The following is an 8,073-nucleotide window of genomic DNA, read 5'->3' on the forward strand; positions in this document are numbered from 1 at the left end:
GAAATCTTTTTTTGATTTTGAAAAATCGAGATCCCTTTCGATTCGTCCGAGTTGCACAAGTTCCCTACAGAACGTACGATATTATGTTCGAGACACAGGCTCGCGTTTACCACTTGCTACGTGATCGCTGCCAACGATTCACCCGTCATCTTTCAAATTCTTTCCCGTCACATGTCTCGATCGCGTAGCGCGATACAAAAAGGAGGGGAATTGGACGGTGACGGCGACGGCACGCGGACGACGCACGTTCGACGACGTTACGCGGTACACTGATCCTCCTCCTCTCGTCGGGCACCGACGTCGGGACGCCAGGCGTCGTGGAAGCTCGGCACACCTCGTGGCGACGCTCGGCGAACCTCGTGTCCACGGCTTTGGCCGTCCTCCAAAAAATCCTGTCCTCACCCTCTCTTTTTCTTTTTCTTTTCCCTTCCCTCTTCCTCTGCCATCCAGGATGGACATGAACGGATTGTAATTTCTTTTTTCTCTTTTTTCTTTCCTCGTTCGATTCGATTCGAAAAGATTCGAAATATATTGTAAACATAAGATGTAGGATGTATGATGCTTTTTTTTTTGTAGAATTGGAAAAATGATGAAATTATTGAAGCGAGGTATATCTGAGACACTTTTGATTAATTCAGAATGATGAAATTGTTGATGAATCTTTCTTTCTTTCGTTTTTTTTCTTTATTATATAAAATTTCAAAAAAATATGAATCTATTGAGATATCAATTGTAATTTCTCGTTTAATTGATAAAAGTATCTTTCATCTTCGAAAAGATCTGATTTTTAATTTGTATATGTGTATTATTAAATTTATTGTTTAAGAGTTCAAATGATATCAATTAAACAAATTTTTGTTGTTTATTAAATTCAAATACATTAAATAATCGTACGATTATTAAAATAGATTATTTAATATTATAGAAATGAAACGTAAAACCGTAGATAAAAGAACATTTTATATATAAAAATAAACATCGATCAACTGAAAAATAATTTCAAGCAACATTATTGAATCTTCAAAAAACTTTCTGGCAAAGTTAAACGTTAAAAACAAACAAAAATTCTTATTATTTTTCCAAGAAGTACTGAAATTTTACGAGGTCCTTCCATCCAACGAATACAAATATTTTAGCCACTGTACATGTATTTATTCCATTTCTGCTTCTCGACACGTGGCTCGTCGTTTCATAATAGATCGTAACAGGCGAAATTTGATACAAACTTGCGAGAAAAAAAGTAATGCTCGACGACTTGGAACGACATTAGCACGACCGATACCTTTGCTTCCCTCTCTCTTCCCCGTTTTACTGCATAAGTAAACTAAACTGTCTCGAGAAAAACGAGAAGAGAATTAGGGAGAATTGTCGAAGGAGGGAAAGAGAACGATTTTGTTGAGAACGATTCTCTGGAGAATGGTTTGTTTATGAGATTCGTGTTTCGGACGATGGGAAGACGGGATTGTTTGATTTTCGGAAAAGGATGATTCGAAGCAAACGTTGGCTGTTTATGGTTTAACAGCTGGAAGTTGGATGGGAAGGACTTATTGGGGTAATTCGAGAGGGAGATAGAGATTCGAAGAGGAGTTTGAGTCTGAGTGCGAGTATAGGAAGATTGGTTTACGAAGGTTTTAATTGAGTTTATAGACGCAGGAAGTTTGGCAGTTTAAGGATACTTGCCATATTCTAGGGAGAAATATATGGGTGTGTACAGTAAGAAAAGTGATGATCGAAGGAAGGAACTATATTGATCGGTGTTTTTCAACGAAGTGTATCGATTACAGATACGTTTTAAATTTAATAATAAGATTTCAAAGAATGCACTATACTTGATTAAATTTATTACTTGAAATGATAACTAGAAAAAAGTATAAGTATAGATATGTATATAGAGAGAAAAGTGATGGAAATATTCTTAAAATTAAAAGTATGCTTTAAAATTAATAACAAGATTTCTGCAATGCTACGTTTACGGTAAAATGAAAATTTATATTTTTGAGACGATAAAACATTTTGGCATTTCGGTTATAATTTATCATTTATTTTTAAATTCGTAAAAATAACCAAGAAAATTAAATCATTAAAGATAAATGTGGGACGCGAGAAGATATTATTCTTGGCAGTGTACATCGTTTCTTTGGGAAAGTAACAAGCGATTCGTTAGGTGGTTAGTAGTGGCTTTCGGCTTTTCAGAAACCGAAACAAGTTTTGACAAAATTCGAAGGAAAATGAGAATTTCGTGAGAAAACTATTGTTGAAAATTACTTCTCTAATGTTTCTACACAATTTTCTAGAAGATGAAACGAGTTATTTTTTCCTCACGATTAATCACGATCCTACGAACAACTCAATCTTTCCCAGAAAGTATGAAATTTAATATACCTATTGCAAGAACAAATCTTCAAAGAATCTTATTACAAAGTTATTATAGAGAATTCTATCTTCTGTAACGCAGAAGAATATGTATTATTATTATTATTATTATTATTATTATTATTATTATTTTCTTTTTGATTAAACAATAACAATCAAAAGATTGCATTAAATTGAATATCGATGTTAATGTTGATTAAAGAAAGAAAAGAATATCTGTATATTTCACATCTATATAACCAAGTATATAATTAGTTTATATCTGCATGAATATTATCATTCACAAAGTAGAAAGTAGAAAGAAACGAAGAAACAGTTTACATCAAAGTGGAATACATTTTATCGAATCTCGATAGTAGTCGGAAAGAAAAATAATGAAAATGATATTTTACATTTTCTTCTTCTTCTTTCTTCCTTCCGAGAAAAAACGATCATAAATCCGCGTGTTTCTCCTCAACTCACCATCACTCGTCCTTTGAACATAAAACGTACAACGTGCGCATTTCCACGAAACATCAACATTCTATTTAACGTTTAATAAATCATTCAAATTCTAAAATAAATATTATCGAATATTTCCACGAAATACGTAATCTTTTTCCTTAATCGTACGAATATTGTAGTGCAAGATTGCCAAATTTTTTTTTCCTCTACAACAACTTCGTTATCGTATATTATCATCAAGCAGAATGATTTATTATTTAGATTGAAATATTGCATATCGTGTTTTCAATTCTATTTCTTACGATAATTTCTAATTTAAAAGGAGATGTTGATTAATTTAAAAAAAAGAGGGGAAAAAAACTTTATCGTAATAATGATTCCAATATATACGATAGCTCGACGAAGGAAGTTTTTTTTACAAAGGAAGAAACCGTATGCTTCGTGAAGCGAGCAAAGCGAACCGTTTACACCTGTTTATACTGTTCCAATTTCTCTTGCTCGAGAAAAGAAAAGAAGAACGGAGGGAAAAGAAAATTTTTTAAGGACGTGTTAAATAAACAATACACAAACTTTATCTTTTCGCAAATCTTTCGAAAAATATCGTACATCACAAAAGAGAAATTAAACGAATTAAATTAACATCGAGTACACGAACGGCTAACTAGGTTAATACTCGACTTACGATGATATGTTAAACAGATAACAATTGTATCGTAGAGACAATTTATGTAACGGAATATATTTCGTGAGTATTTTATTCAATTTTTTCACCGGAAAAATGAAAAGGAAGATTTCTAAAGATTACTTCCTCGATTGTGAAAATATTTTTTTTGTTGAAAAATTTCTTTCCGATTTTTGAATTATATCATTGTAATACATTTTTCTTTCTATTAATTAATTAAATTAAAAGCACAATGAAATCCTTATAATTCTTGAAGAACATATATAAATATAGAATATAGTATTTTTCAAAAATTAATGAATTAATGAAAAAAGATTGATCTTGGTCTCGAATCGAGGCTTAATTTTACTAAAAAGTTGCGAAAATGGCGGAACAATTGAATACGTGATGAATATTGAATTTGACTATACATAAAAAAATCTTTGTACGTAAATTAATTTAAATCGAGCAAGACTTTCTTTTGAGCACAATTCAACAACGCGAATATCATCATGAAATTAATCTTTCTCTTCGTTTCACCTCGCTTCCTTCTCACAATACTTTCGCAGTACCCGAGGTATTTATGGGGGTATAACGCGCCTCGTATTATTTTCGACTTGAGGTGATTTGAAGGCTATTTCAGTAGCGAAACGTCAACTCGTTTGCTCGCTTATCGTTTGATCCCAACTGCTTTTGTTTCTCTTCTCCCTCTTCTGTTCTCGCCCATCGGCGAGAAAATATCTCCCTTTTGATACACGAAACAGCGTTGACGAGGCTAACCCGAGTTGGTGCTAACTCCACTCTTCATCGCGCTTGTCATTGACCCTCGACTAATTCGAGGCTGCGAAAATAAATGCGCAGCGAAAACGCCGCCGCGCGGGAACAAAGAGAGAGTCGAACGTACTCGAGAAGCAACGAATGGCCGAGAATCGGCCATTTTGGAAAATAGGGCGCGCGAAATTTGGACGGCGACGCCCAGAGCGACGAGATGGAACAATTCCGTGGAAATTGGCCGAGGCAGAGAAACACTGATTCACACGCCAAGAGATCGTGCGAGCTCTTTTCGGAATCGGCCGTTTCTTCGTCGGAAGAAAGCTTTGTCAGCTTTGTCTGAACTTTTCCACGAACAAAGGATTGGTTGGTAAGTTGAAATTTTGAGAATAGAGCGGAGTTATATTTCACTAAACTAAAAAAAAAGTGGAGAGGAGGGAACAATTCGTTGTAATCGAGTTTTGAAATTCATTGAAATTTTGGAAATAGAATTTATAAATTTAACTAAAAGAGGATTTATAAATTTGAAATGTTGAAATTTTAGCAATAGATAGAATAGTTAGAATCTGTGAGTTTAGGTAAAAAATGTGGAATGAACGAAAGGAGAATTCGTTGTAAGTTGAATTTTAGAAATAAAGTGATTAAGCTCTGTGAGCTTAGCTGAAAAATGAGCAATGAGCAAAAAGAAGATTTGTTATAATAAAATTCAAGTTTTTAGGATAAATAGTTAAGTGGTTAAATTTCATGTAGAAATCTCGATTAAAGAAATAGGAAAAATAGAAATTTCATTTTTTGATTTCGTTTCAGTTTTGTTTCATTCTAAATACACTTTTCTATATTTTTCTTATATAAATTTTCTAATAAACATTAAAATGTATATTAGTCTTCATTGCTAATTTTCTTAAAAAAATTTTTACTCTCCTACATGATAAATTGCACGTTGAATATTCCATATTCGTACATTAATAATAAATTAAAATTAAACATTACTTTATGCGAGCAATAGATTATGGATATTTATTAGAAATTATACATTTACACACTTATAAATATGTAAAAAATATTTAAAAAACGTAATATAACATAAAATACAGTTAAAAACAAAGAAGAAGAACTCGATATTTAAAGGATATCGAAATCGATGAATTTAATTTTCATCGAATCGTTTCCTCTTACAAGTACGTAATTCGCTTCTCCCAGAAAGAATTAAAATTAAAACAATGGAATTTTCAGGTCGTCAGGGAGGATATTTCATAGAATCGCGGCCATAGCAATTTTAGATCCGAAGAGAAATGCATCGCGAAGGACGAACGGATATCGATGTGGAAATTTAATATACACATTGATCGAGGACTTAACACGGTCATGGAGAATGGAAGGTATGCGGCCGTTGTTCAAGATCCAACAATAATCTCTCGCGGGTTACGAGGGAACCCTCCCCCCTTCCTCTCTCGATGCGACAACGACGACGACGACGACGACTCAATACGTACGGCCACGACCGATCGTGGCAGACCGCGAAATCAGACGGTGCTAATTGCGAATACCAAATGTCCAAATTATTTGCGACTCGGCGAATATTAATTCACTCTTGTTTCGATTTCACACGAGCGAATATCGAAACATATTTTAAATTATAATAAAAAATGACGATCTGACGATTCCTTCGTAATGTTGAAATTATCGTAGATATCTTTTCGAATTAGTAATGTATGTTTTAAAAATAGTTGTAGGATGTACTATTTTGTACCGTTCGAGTAAAATTATTGGTTCAAATTTATCATTTTGGGAGAGTTTTTGGTAATAGTAAAAACGAGTAATTAGTAGAAATGATACTCAACCAATAACTATTTTCGATCGTCACATTGATCGACGATAATAATTTCAATTTCGTAATTTTTCAATTTTTAATATTTGACTCGATTAAAATATTTCATAATTTTACAACAGAGAGAATGAACAAGAGCGTTTTACAGACGGTACACATATTATACGACGAGACGATCAAATCAAATTCTGTATGTGCAATATTGATACTATTATCATGAGCCTTTGACAGTAAGTGATATGTCACTATAGATATCGATTGTATAAACAGTCTTAAGTGCATACACAATAGCGTGTGATCAGAGGTAAAGTTAATGTGTGGACAAGTATGATAAACTAACCAAACGTTAATTTATATAAAGATATCAAACGATAGATTTATCGATAAATTTTAAATCTGAAAAATTTTATTCATCGACTCATAACAATTGTGTCATCTGAAAAAATGCATAATTCACAAATTTTCTTTCGTTATATAAAGAGTCATTTTATCTGCCAAATGTCTCGAAACTTGAGAAAAGTAAAACTTGTACAAACAATGAACGAATCGTATTCATTATCATCCTATCCAATCGCGAATTCATCCTCAGCGCAGTTACGAGAAGCTTAAATACGAGGCATATAACAGATTAAAATGATATCGAGAATGTTTCAATATAGACAAGACATAGCCGAATCGTATACAAGAGAAAAGCAAATTTTCTTCTCTGTGAGAACTTGCTACTATGTAATTATGAAAATCGTAAGTCATCGGCGAATATATTCGAATCAAGATTGAAACCATGATATTTGTTATTTTTTTCCTGTCGTTTTTGAATAGAGTCAACATTGCGTTCGTGGTAACGTACTTATGGTATTAAGTAACCATTGTGCCAAGAAATTCAACATCAAATAAATCCGTCATGATAATGTAAGGATTATTAATATTGTTGAGGTTATGTAAAATGAACTATCGTGCAAGTCACGAAGCTTGTCTTGAAAGAAATGATACAGTCCCTCTTGAATGGCAAAACTCTTTGGTGTATCGATTGAAGAAAGGGTCGAACCGGTAAATGATTACACACTCTACGGAATGTATATAATATATAATTTGTAAAATTGTCGAGTGAAGAATTTTGGATCTCCATAAAAAAAATAAAAATTCATTGAAATCAAGTTTTTTTTCGTTTAAGATAATTATCACTAATAATTTCGAAACTTCGTTCATATAAGACACATTTCAAATATTCTTACGATACTTTTTTGAATATTCTGATTTGAACATCTTATTCCGTTTTTCCGAAATATACGTAAATAATTAGAATGCGAGAAATAGCACGTTCTGATAATAATGTTTTCGAGATATTCGTTTTTTACGATATTAATTAATTAATTGGTCAAAAACATGACACAATATCGATATTGTATTTATTATTGATTCGATATCGTTCTGATAGATATAATCTATTATAAAACTAATATCATGAGTCTCTAATGATTGCACTATATTATTTAATATATATATTAATATTTTTCTTTAGCATATAAAAATATTTTTATCGTATTTTTTATATCATTTGCGAAAAATGATGAAAATAACACTGAATTCGATTAAAAGAAAAATTGTGATAATTTTTATGATTATTTCGATTCGCGTTTTTATTCGTGAAATACAAATAATTTTAATTTTATCATAATATTTTTACTGTTTGCAATTTGTTTTCTTCCCTTTTATACATATATTTTACGTGCCGAGTAAGACAAAAATTTTTTATTATTCATATGATAATAATGCAATTATTTTCATTTTGTAAAACGCGCGTTTATTTTGTTTAAATTTTGAAATGTACAAAAATTAATCGAGAATAATTTAAAAGAGAGAATCATTATTTTTTCAGAAAAAGAATATGACAAAAAGTTTTATACGAATTTTTTTTTTATTAAAAAAATTAGCTAAAAAAATTCTAATAATAAAAAATTATATAATTATATAATAATTATATATAATATTAAAAATA

Source organism: Apis dorsata, unplaced genomic scaffold (assembly GCF_000469605.1).
Source record: "Apis dorsata unplaced genomic scaffold, Apis dorsata 1.3 scaffold_83, whole genome shotgun sequence".
Lineage (NCBI taxonomy): Eukaryota > Metazoa > Arthropoda > Insecta > Hymenoptera > Apidae > Apis > Apis dorsata.